The sequence below is a fragment of the Macrobrachium nipponense genome, chromosome 1 (genome assembly GCF_015104395.2).
Source record: "Macrobrachium nipponense isolate FS-2020 chromosome 1, ASM1510439v2, whole genome shotgun sequence".
Classification (NCBI taxonomy): domain Eukaryota; kingdom Metazoa; phylum Arthropoda; class Malacostraca; order Decapoda; family Palaemonidae; genus Macrobrachium; species Macrobrachium nipponense.
Window position 1 is genome coordinate 109,163,846 of NC_087200.1, and position 12,574 is coordinate 109,176,419.

Consider the following 12,574-nt stretch of genomic DNA (forward strand, 5'->3'; position numbering starts at 1 on the left):
CAATCGCTTACTGATTGCACACTATCTGATGTCTCACTTTCATCATCAGATTCCCCTGGTATATACATTTCATCTGAGGAATCTCCAGGGTCACCCATGACTAAAAAATACAAGTGGAAATTGATGAAGAAGCAACCAGAACGATAATCAAAAGAATTCTACAGTTGCACTAATTTGTCTATATGCGAGTCGACATGTCTGCCTGAGTGATAAATAACGGGAAAAGACGGAAAGATTGAAATACTGAGCTCCCATTGGTGAAATATGGTGACGTCTCAATTCCGTCACTGAAACGTCACGAGATGCCTTACTCCTTCGCTCTGATTGGCTAGTGGGCAGAGCTTATGTTCGACAGAGGATGAGAGAGCATATCCCAGCAACGAGAAATCTTCAAATACACAATCCCAACACACCAGCTCTCGGTACAAAAGAGAGTGGAAGGACGTATTACGCTACGTCCTGGTATTTCTTGCTGGCTGTCAAGTGACGTAGTACGGTACGTCCTGGGTGGGAAGGGGTTAAGACCTCAGGTTTATTAGATATGAAAAATACAAATTGGTTTAAAATTTGTCATTTTAATCTGAACGACACCTAATAACATGTCCAAATCCCCTTACCTTTCTGCCCTTCTATTGGTTTGAGATAAGGAAATACAGGTACAGAATTAAGGCCATGCCTATTGGTTTAGCAGAGACACTTAAAAAAATTAGCAACAATAGTTGTCTAGGAACTTGGGAAAAGGAATTCAAATGGTAGCCTTCCTAGACAATTGGCTAATTAAGGGAGCCATCAAAGAAGTGTCCATGAAACCTGAGAGTGATAGTCAGGAGACTCCAGTCAAAAAGTTTCCTGTTAAACTGGGACAAGTTCCACTTCATAACCAGTAGGTGCCTTGTATGGTTGGAACTTTTTTGAGATACCTTTTGCATTTAGTTGTTTTCCTAGCCAGAATCAAAACCAGAAAAAGGAAGGGCCTGCAAAGGTTCTTTACCCAATTGAGGTTTTCCTGACAACATTTTCAATGAATCATGAGGTTGTTACAGTTCATATGTGAGGTAGATCCAATCCCCTGTCTGAGACTCAAGGATATGAACAGAGTCAGACCCTTGCATACCTAAAAACAGGTCACACTGACTCCACCGTGAGTGTTGGTAATAATACACTCGTATGACTCCTTGATAGGCTGAAGGTTCTTCAGGTAGCAGAAGGTGGTCCCCTGTTTTGAGAGGTGCACCGACCACCGTACTTGAAGGAGTTATTTGATTTTAGTTATCAACAGTTTTCAACTGTTTTATGTCTAAACAAACATATCCTGAAGCAATAATGCTAAAAAAAAATTTAGATTGGTTTATTGACAATTTTTTTTATTGCTTGTATGACACTGAACAAATTGTGAAGAAGACTTTTAAAAAACATCGACGTGAATAATTCAGGATAGGATAAAAAAACATCGACATGAATAATTCAGGGTAGGATTAAGTAAGTTATTCAATGTTTTGGATTGTTTTATGGGTAAATAAACATAAATGTTATTGCTAGAAAAGAATGTTTAGATTGGTTCATGGACAATTTTGTTCATTGCTTGTACGACACTGTGAACATCAGATTGTAAAAACGTAAGAGTCTATGAAAGATCTACATTGGATTAAGTTTGAGATATACAGGCAGTCCCCGGGTTACGACGGGGGTTCCGTTCTTGAGGCGCGTCGTAAGCCGAAAATCGTCGTAAGCCGGAACGACACTTGGAAATATGCCTTAAACTAAGAAAAAGTTAGAGACCTTACCTACCTGTGTGACATGCAAGTAGATTGCATGATGTGTAGTGTGGTTATTCCAATGGCAAAGGATGGTTTCTTGAAGGTATAATTCTTTATAAACTCTTGTGACACTAAAAAGCACAATGTACACTACACTTAATCCTTAGGGTATACACTAAAAACACTGTCACTATACGTATACACATGCATTGCACACTTTGTTAGATCCTGGAGTACACTAAAATCCCAGTCTGGTAGCTCTGGAAGGTAAAAAGTATACAACAATTAGTACAAAATACTACACAAAGTCCTGAATACAATATGTAAATTATAGATATCAAGAGTAAAAGAGTTAATGTATGTTAATTAATTCCTTACTTTTAGTTTATAATTCCTTACTTTGAGTTATATCAAGAGTAAAAAAAGTTAATGTATGTGAATTAATTCCTTACTTTTAGTTTAAAGTTGTCCTGCTATGTAACCCTGGATGACAAAGTCTTATGTGGCCCCTAGCACACATTTCTCATGCTATGGGCATAAGCCTACATATTTCAGGGGGTTCGGAATGACAAAAAATAATTAGTAGTCAGTAAGTACTCTATGCATAGTAAGTTACATACAGTAATATGCACCATACAGTGGTTTTAATATCACATATATAACATGTATAAAACTTAGTTAATGTATGTTAATTAATTCCTTTTACCTTTAGTTTATATTTGACATTCAATCGTAACCTGGTTATGGACAAAAGTCTTATGTGGCCCCCATAGCCTACATCATTCAGGGGGTTCTGGAATGTACAAAAAATAATTAGTATGTCAGTAAGTACTCTATGCATAGTAAGTTACTACAGTAATATGCACCATACAGTGTTTAATATCACATATATAACATGTATAAAACTTAGTTAATGTATGTTAATTAATTCCTACCTTTAGTTTATATTTGACATTCATCGTAACCCTGGATGGACAAAGTCTTTGTGGCCCCATAGCCTAAATCATTTTCGGGGGGTTCTGGAATGTAAAAACAAAGAATTTATTTTGTCAGTAAGTACTCTATGCATAGTAAGTTACATACAGTAATATGCACCATACAGTGGTTTAATATTGTAAATGATTGGTCTACACCCCTGTTCAGCAGGGAGTGTACAGTATGTATGTAATTCCATGAGGGACCTTGATCACTTATCCCATGTGAGAGATCTTGGTCACTTAATGTATGTTTACTATATGTACTATGTATAATTCCTTACCTTTAGTACAAGTAGTACATAGTTTACAGTTGTCGTGCTATGTTATGTAGTTAACCCTGGACAAAGTTTTATGTGGCCCCATAGCCTGCATCATGGAGGGGTCCTGGTTTTCTGGAATGTACCAAAAAAGTATCAAAGTTAAGTCATGTTATGGTAATGTTTAGTAAGATTACAGACAGTAACCATACGTACAGTGGGTTTATAACATGTACTTACATATGCACCATAATCAAACTTGGTTGGTAAAATTCCTGTAAAAAAAAAGTTATGTACGTATGTAATATGTACTACTGTATGTAAAAACCTTACTGTTCATACTTTGTTACACTACATGTTACATGTGATACGTATACTTTCCTGAAGGGTTTTTTCCATCCAAAAATGGTGCTTCTACTTGTAGTAGTTATCCCTTGATGACACTTGTAGTAACAACCTGGAGTTGTGTGAAAAATGTTGGTTCTGGAAGGAAAAAGTAACAAAATTAGTGTACAAAATATACACTACAGAAAGTTGTGAATGCAATATGTTAATTACTGTAGATATATCAAGAGTGTACTACTAAAAGAGTTAATGTATGTTAATTAATTCCTTACCTTTAGTTTATATTTGACATTCATCGTAACCCTGGATGGACAAAGTCTTATGTGGCCCCATAGCCTACATCATTCAGGGGATTCTGGAATGTACAAAAAATAATTAGTATGTTAGTAAGTACTCTATGCATAGTAAGTTACATACAGTAATATGCACCATACAGTGGTTTAATATCACATTAAACATGTAGTATAAAACTTAATTTAGAAATTCCTTACATAACTTACCAACTTTTAGTGAGTCTCAAAGCTGTTACCTAGGTTGTGGGAGATGGAGGTGGAGGTGTAGAGCATTCATGATAAGGATGCATTCCAAACCTAACTTCAGTGTGCTTTATCACAGATAACAGGCTAGGATGATTGGCAGTCTGGATGAAGAATTAATATTAAAGGACAGTATGTAACCACTTAGGTGTACAAATTTATTGTACGTATGCAAACATTAAACACAACTGAGAATTCCTTACCTCCAGCAAAATGAAGACATGTAGGCTATGTAGAGGTCTGGTGGTTTATGTAAGTCACAGGTGCATGCCAGTCTGGAATGATAATGTAATAGTACATATGATTATAGTATGTATGTTACATACATAACATGGTTATTACATATGTAATATTAAAACATTAATAAAAAAAACTGTCCTTACCAAATTCTGTGGGTTGCTTGCTTACTGGGATGGTCATATGGTACATGAGAGTGGGTGGCTGGGCTATGGAGTGGGATGGGCAGGTGCTTGGGAGTCTGGAATGATAAAAAAAATATATAAAATGATAGTTACTACTACTGCTAACTACTGCACATGTTATTACTGTTTGACATATGTATGTGTAATACGTATGTTCAATATAAAAATGAAGAATTCTTTTACCTGAAGGAATGGGAGAGGTGATACTACTCGTATCAACTGATTTGGGCTCTGGGAGGTGATACTTGTATCAACTGATGATGGGAACATCTACATCTGGAAAGAATGGATAGGGTTGACATATTATAAGGTGGATGTAATTGTAGCATATGTACACTTTTAATAAAATTTCTATTAGCAATTTATAAAACATTTTATACAAATTTGTTGGAAGGATCCTTACCTTGATGTATAGGGCGGAGGCATCAAAACCATGGAAAGGCTCAGGGTCATCTGGGTCACTGTCACTATCAAAGGGGTCTGAAATGGAAAAAAAAAATAATAATAAGATTATGCAACATCAAACACATTGTACACTATGTAAGTTAGTGTACGTATGTATGTAGGGTGTAAACAATTTCCAACATGAAAATGAGAAAAATGAAATTGCTTACCTGATTGTACACGTGCAGGTGGGCGGGCTGATACAGAGGGTCCAGGTACAGGGGATCTGGAACTGTCACAGGTAGTACAGGGGAGATCTGGAACTGTCACAGGTAGTACAGGGAGATCTGGAACTGTCACAGGTAGTACAGGGGGATCTGGAACTGTCACCACTTCTGCAATAAAATTACAAATGATGAAAATAATGAAGTTACAATTTACTCTTACATTTAGTAGTTGTTACATTAAAAAAAAATAACACATTTTAATATGTACACTATGAAACACATAAATTAGTAAAAACAGTTCAGAATTCCTTACCAGGACTAGGAGTGGGAGGTGGTGGTACTGGAGACTTGTGAAAGAAAGTGTCAAGCCTGGACTGCACACTTCTCTTCGTCTGCTTCTCCTTCAGGGTCTCCTTGTAGAAAGTCACCAAATCCATGATTCCTCTCTTGATTTTGTCAAACCTAGAAACGTTAGGGTCTTCTGCCTCAAAAGAAGCCAAGGCTCCTCATCCAGATGAGTAAAACCCTCTGACAAGCCTTTCACCAGTTAATGACCTGGGTTTTGGCTCTGGTGCCGCCTCCTCTTCCTCAATCATTTGTTGTTCAAGTTCTAGTAAGTCCTCTGCAGACAATTCCTCTCCATGGGAAGCCAGCAGCTCTGTTACATCATCAGGTTCAAGATCTAGTTGCAGCCTCTTGCTTAGCCCTACGATCTTCCTCGTCACAGTCTCGACGTCTTCTGCCTGGTCAAAGCCTTCAAAACTGTGCACAAACTGTGGACACAGTTTCCTCCAGGCCCCATTTAAAGTGGTCGTCTTCACCTCGTCCCAAGCACTTGCAATGTTCTTCACTGCATCTGCAATGTTGTAGCCCTTCCAGAATTGCTTCAGTGTCAACTCCTTGTTAGCTTCTATGGACCCTCAAAGCAACACGTATGGTCCTTCTAAGGTAGTAAGCCTTGAAATTTGCTATTACTCCCTGGTCCATTGGCTGTATCAGCGATGTGGTATTGGGTGGGAGGTAACACCACCTTCACATTAGGATGCATGTCGCTCAAATTTGAAGGGTGACCAGGGGCATTGTCCAGGACTAAGAGGCCTTAAAAGGCAGACCCTTCGAAGTCAAATACCGCTCCACTGCTGGCACGAAATGGTCATTGACCAATCTTCGAAGACCATTAAGGTAACCCACGCCTTCTTGTTAGATTTCCAAATCACAGGGAGTTGACTCTTGAAAATGCCCTTGAAAAGCCCTGGGATTCTCGGCCAAATACACCAGCAAGGGCTTCAGTTTCAAATCACCACTTGCATTGGCCCAAAACAGCAAAGTCAGTCGCTCCTTTCCAGCTTTTATGGCCAGGTGCTGACTTCTCCTCCTTGGAAAGGTACGTTCGATTTGGCATTCTTTTCCAAAATAATCCAGTCTCATCCACATTAAAGACTGGTCAGCCGTGTAACCACCATCCTTAATTATCTCAGCCAAACCACCTGGAAAACTTTCTGCTGCTTCGCTATCAGCACTAGCAGCTTCACCTTGCAGCTTCACATTATGCAAATTTGCACGAGCCTTAAAACGGTTAAACCAACCTCTACTCGCGGAAAATTCACCACAGCACTGCCTTCGCCAAACTTTTTCACTACTGCCTCATGCAGCGCTCTAGCCTTCTCCTGGATCACACTTAAGCTCACCGGAACACGTCGCTGGTTCTGGTCCTCCAGCCAGATCATGAGCAATTTCTCCATTTCAACAATGCTCTGGCTACGTTGCTTCTCGTTTATTTTTCACCGTTTGACTTTCATCGGTGCAGCATCCTTAACGTGCTTCAGAATACGTTCCTTATCCTTCACAATGGTTACCACCGTGGTCCTGCTCAAGCCTAAAGAACGGCCTATTTCGGTGTTAGTTTCTCCCTTCTCCGAACGCTTTATCACGTCATATTTGACCTCCATCGTGATGACCTTCCTCTTCTTGGATGAACTATCATCGGAGGAAGTACTTTGGCGTTTAGGAGCCATTGTAAATTAGCGAAAATGGCAAGGAATTTCAGCAACGTCTCAGCACACAACCTAGTGGAATGCAGGCAGGCACGCGATTGAAGTGGCGTCCTTTCGTATTGTTACGCTTGGCGTCCTCGACCGTCCGAGGTCGTTGTTCGGTCAATTTACCATACAGTTTAATAGCGTTAATTAATTTATGCAACCTCCGCTCAAAAACTAGTTCTGCATATGAGGTATCGTTAAAAAGCATAACAAAACGTCGTAACCTTGGCATTTGTGTTGTAATCTAACCAGAAACTTAGTTTTTTTAATTATGTCTGGAAACAAGCAATGATTTTTCATTATATTTGCGCTTTTGGACTGTTTTAAACTGCGCATCCCAGCTAGTGTATTCATTCGCCCGCAAACTAGTTCCGCATATGCGGCGTCAGTAAAAAAATTCAAAAAATACGAAAAAAAAAAAGTGTCAAAAATCATCATAACCTCAAAATTTTTGTTTTTTTGTAATGTAACCAAAAACATATTTTTATTATGTACTGTGCTAAACTATAAAGGATTTTTTATCATAGCATGCGTTTTTTTAAAGCGGTCTGTTAACTCTCGGAGCGTCGGAAGCGTCAGCGTCGTAACCTCGGAACAAGCGTCGTAACCCAGGACGGAATTTCCATTGAATATTTAAGAAAAAGCGTCGTAACCTCGGAACGTCGTAAGCCGGAACCGTCGTAAGCCGGGGACCGCCTGTACACTATTTTGGACATTTCACGGGTAAATAAACATATCTTGATTTGTTATTACTAAATCCAATTTTTTTTTCTTTTTTTTTTTTTAACAAAATGCTTAGATCTCAGAGAAGACTGAAACAAGATTTGTTCCGATACGTATACAAACCCTCGTTCCTTTAACAATAGGAAGGTACTTAGCGGCAGCTGAACCGGTCGTAAGTTTCGAACAAGGGTGTTCGGTAGTTAACTACTTGTCCGGCAGTTGGCGGTCAGCCCAACTGCGAGGAGAGGAGTCACTTTGCTTTTGGCCGTGTTTGTGGTTAGACGTGTTGCTCGCCTCTCTGCCCGCCTCTCGTCGTATGCTTTGTTTTCTTCACTGCGTGAAGGCTTTTCTCTTTCCCTCTTACTGTGTGTGTATGTGCAAGGCTAGACATAAGTAGTATGTGTCTGTTTTGTATATTCAATACGGTGAATTTTGTGAATTGCAATGGATTCTCGAGAGCCGGAGAGCCCCCCCCCATCATCCGCAGATTATGCCCTGGTGTGGAGGGTCGTAAGTGTGTGGCCTTCTGGTCCTCTGTAGAGGTTGATCCTATCGAACTTTGTACTCAGTGTCGAGGGCGAGAATGCTCTCGTACCGAGCCATGTGACTTATGTGTTCTTTGGTCGGAGGAGCAGTGGGAGCGCTATGGGGGGAGGAAGAAGCCGCGTAAGCCGGCTTAGGAGTCATCGGAGGGTTCTCCCGTTACTCCTTTGGTGACGAACACGTCTTCTTCTTTTCTCCCTCCATCGCAGCTCCCTCGTATGGCTCCTTCCTCTTGGGGGGGTTATCTTGCTCCTTCTCCTCTCTCAATCAGTCGAGCGTGGAGGATGGGGCTAGGTACCCCAATGTCCATATGTATTTGGGATCGTCTATTCGCTCGGGGTGGGATGTGTCCCCCTCCCTGGGCGAGGAGAGCCCCCCCCCCCCTCTTACTAACCCGACTCTGTTTCCTTCCTCAGACTTGCTTGCCACGGAGGACGATCTCGGCCGGGCCTGGTACTCGCTGGGGCTCCAAGGGACACCGAGTGTGCAGGGGCTGCCGAGTCATCTAGCGAGAGGGACCATGCCGGTAACTCACGGCCCAACCACCACCACAACCGCGACTGTGTCCACGCCCGGCTACGCTGCTCCACCTCACCTGGTGCACAGTGGACCCCCCGTATTCGCGTTCTCCAGATACGCGGACTCACACATTCGCGGATTTCTCTCGGGAACGTTTCCCGGCATTATTGGCGGAAAATTCGCGCATTCGCAGTATTTTTCTATGGTAAATATCCACAAATTCCTGGTTTTTTTTGATGAATTGAATCATAAAATGGACTTTTTGTGATAAAACTATTAAAAAAACCATGTATGAAAATTTTTAGTGGGTTTTTCTTGAGTTTTAACTAACAAAATAGGCTGTTTTTAGCATTTTTATAGGGGTTCCAAACATTTGCGGGTTCTAACTATTCACGGGGGGTCTGGTACGCATCCCCCGCGAATACGGGGGGACCACTGTATACCCAGCACGTAGCCATGGTTACCCCGACAGCTGCTGTGCAGGCGCCGCTGCTGAAGGTGAAGAGGTTTGCCTTGTCGCCGCCGCCTCAGTTTGCCGCTCTTGCTCCAGCCCCTGACTTCCGGTGTCCCAAGAGCTCTCCACTGGACCTGCCTCCAGTACAGAGGATGCCGCTGGTTCCTGCCCCTCCTCCTGTTCCTGACTTGCCTGCCACTCCAGTTCCAGTACCAGTTCCTGCTGCCGTTGTTCCTTCCTGTGGTGATGCTGCTCCCACCCCAGGTCCTTCCGGACAGGTGCAGTCGGGCCCTGTTGCTTCGGCAACTGCCCTGGCTCCGTCCTGGATGGAAGACCTGACGGTGGTCCTGAGGAAACTGACGAAGAAGAAGAAGAAGAGGAGGAAGGTGTCGTCGTCGTCTGCGGCCACTTCCCCTTCATCTTCTAAGGCCCCACAGCCGAAGAAGAAGAAGGTAGCCTCCCCCTCTAAGAAGGTTCGCTCTGAGACTTCTAAGGGTCCGTCCCGTCCCACTCCGGTAGGACGGTTGGGACTTCCGCTGGTCCTCCTGTTCCTTCGGGAACGGGGCCCGTCTCTCCTTCCGCAAGGAAGAAGAAGATGGGGACTGGAGGAGCGCCGGCTAACACTGGTATCTCCTTGCCTGGCGCCAGAGGTTCTGCCTCGGCGCCAGGTACCGTCTCGGGCTCTCGCTCGCGAGAGTGGCCTTGCTCCTACCGCGATAGCGGACTCTGCCGGTCCCCTGACCGCCGCTCATACCGGGACTGGGAGGAGAGGGGGACCAGCAGCAGCTCTCCTGACGCTCGGGACCATCACCGCTGTTCTCGGTCCAGCCTCTCTCCCCGTGAGAACCGCTCGACCAGACCTGCAGCTCGATCGCCACCGCGGGTTGGCGATCACCTGCAGCCCCCCCAGCACACCAGTTCAGCCGGTGGGCAAGGGGGGTGGGGGAGCGTCAGGTCTACCTCTCCTATCTCTTCAACTTCCTTGGGCTACACCGGGAAGAGCGAGGTGACCAGGAGTGTTGCGATCCCGCCAGGACACCCTACGAGCCTGGCACAGTCCTAGGACCAACCAGATCGTACGCGCAAGTGGCAGGAGGAGACCATGAGGGGCTGTTGCGATTCCTCCTCTGGAATGAGGAGGGTCTCGGGAGGCGTTCTTGCTGGAGGGGCTTGACAGTCCGTCTCCGCAGGATGCGGTCACTCCTGAGATCCAGAGGTCGTTCGCGGAGGTTATTGCGCTGATCTGTCAGCACAACGACCTTGGGGAAGGATTGCCGCTCCCACGTTCCGAGCCTACATCGGGTTTGGAGTCGTTCTGGGGACCCAAAAAGGAACCCAGGACGATGGTGGGTCTGCGGCGATCAGCCTTGGCTGACAGTGTGCTTAGCCAAGTGGATGCTCTCGTCTCCGGACAGGAGGGTTCGCTTCGGTCTGGCAGGTCGACCAAGCTCCTTTCCCCACCTCTACTGCGACAGAGGCTCTTTTACGTGCCATCGGAGGACCCTCTGCCGCCCAAACAGGTGAACCTGGAATTAGCTGGTTCTCGCAGCAAGAGGCACTCGACTTTGAATCTACCGCTATGGTAGCATTCCACGCAGTCTCATGGCTAGACCTGTGGTCCCTCACAATGTCTAAAGCCACAGCCTCCTTGGGAAACATCACTCCTGAAGGGGACCCGGCTTTCGTGAGACTGTGCCAGGTGGGGCCATCTCCTACCTGGCCCACCGGACGGCTAACCTGTGGGCCAACCTGGTGCTGAGGCGCAACGGACCGGTGCGGAGTTCCTCCTCTCTCTTCCCCAGAGAGATGGTGGATGCTGTGGTAGAACAACGGCGTACTGGCGAGAGTGACCATTTAGTCCACCAGGCAGTCTCGAAGGTGGCTGGGCAACCTCAAACAAACTGCGGCTAAGCCCAAGAGTTTAGCTAGCGCTTCCTCTGCAGCTAAGACGATTGCTTTGTTGAAGCCGAGAGGAAAGACTCTGCCTTCGACTTTTTCGGTAAGGAGTGACCATAACCATCCCTCCTCCCAGGCCTCCTTCTCTCGAGGAGGAACTGGGAAGAAGAAGTCGAAGAGAGGAGGGAAACGCTAGGGACGGCATTCACCCTCACCTGCGGCCGAAAGTTGGGGGGGTGCCTGGCGAGCCATTGGGCAATATGGCAGCGCTTTGGAGCGGAGACCTGGATAGTGAATGTCCTTCGGGAGGGATATTTACTACTCTTTGAGTCTCGGCCACCCCTCACCTCCAACCCGGTCCATCAGGAGATGTACGTTCCTGGTTCGGCCAAGGACGTGGCGCTTCGGCAGGAAGTAGAAGCTATACTGAGCGAACGTGCTGTGGAGATCGTATGGGATCAGTCGCCAGGCTTCTACAGTCGACTTTTCCTGGTGGAAAAGTCCTTGGGGGGCTGGCGCCCGCTGATAGATCTCTCTCCCTTGAACTGCTTCGTTCGCCAGACTCGGTTCACTATGGAAACAGCATGGTCAGTGCTCGATTCCATCAGGGAGAACGACTTCATGCTTTCTGTGGATCTGAAGGACGCGTATTTCCAGATACCCATCCATCAATCCTCCAGGAAGTACCTCTTGCTTCATCCTTGACGGGACGGTGTACCAATTCAGGGCACTTTTGTTTCGGTCTCTCAACCGCCCCACAGGTGTTCGCGCGAGTGTTCACGCTGGTGTCGGCTTGGGCCCACTCGGTAGGGATACGTCTTCTGAGGTATCTCGACGATTGGCTGGTCCTGGCGAGCTCCCGCTCACAGTTGCTACAGGACAGAGATTGACTCCTCGAATGCTGCCGTGATCTGGGGATCGTAGTGAATTACGAGAAGTCAGATCTCAAGCCCAAGCAGAGGATGAAGTACCGGGCATGCTGATCTACACGGTAGCAGGGCAAGACTTCCCCACAGATTCACGGATCAGCAGGTTCAGGGAGGCAGCAGGACGGTTCCTGTCCCTACAGGAGCAGCCAGCTCAGCAGTGGCAGGTCGTGATCGGTCACCTGTCGTCTCTCGAGAAGCTAGTCCTTCACGGGCGTCTTCACCTGCGGTCTCTTCAGTGGAGATTAAAGGAGTGTTGGTCAAAGGCAAGAGACCCACCTTTCTTCCCCGTGTCCCTCATGGAGGAGGTGAGGCAGGACCTAGCCTGGTGGCTGGACAACAGGAATCTCGTAAGAGGAGTGCCTCTTTGCCCCCCCCCCCCCCCCCCCCCCCCCTCCATGGAGATTTTGCTGTTCTCAGATGCATCAACCGAGGGATGGGGCGCACAACTGGAGGAGTTGCTGGCTGCAGGTGTGTAGAACCATCAAGACAGGCACCTTCACATCAACGTCCTGGAGCTCAAGGCGGCGTTCCTGGCTCTCCAAGAGTTCCAAGATCGTCTGGTGGGA

The 12,574-nt window shown here is 45.6% G+C and overlaps 1 protein-coding gene and 1 long non-coding RNA gene across 2 annotated transcripts in view; one reads left to right on the forward strand and one right to left on the reverse strand.

Annotated features, from left to right (window-relative positions):
- LOC135219549 (protein LZIC-like) overlaps positions 1-12,574 on the forward strand; it is a gene marked incomplete in the record, with an annotated part of 200,618 nt that overhangs the window by 108,081 nt on the left and 79,963 nt on the right.
- Positions 3,270-3,972, reverse strand: LOC135219550 (uncharacterized). Its single transcript, XR_010315461.1, has 3 exons — positions 3,837-3,972; positions 3,609-3,691; positions 3,270-3,474 (listed from the first exon to the last, which is right to left on the reverse strand). It is a non-coding gene; the product is annotated as an uncharacterized LOC135219550 (long non-coding RNA).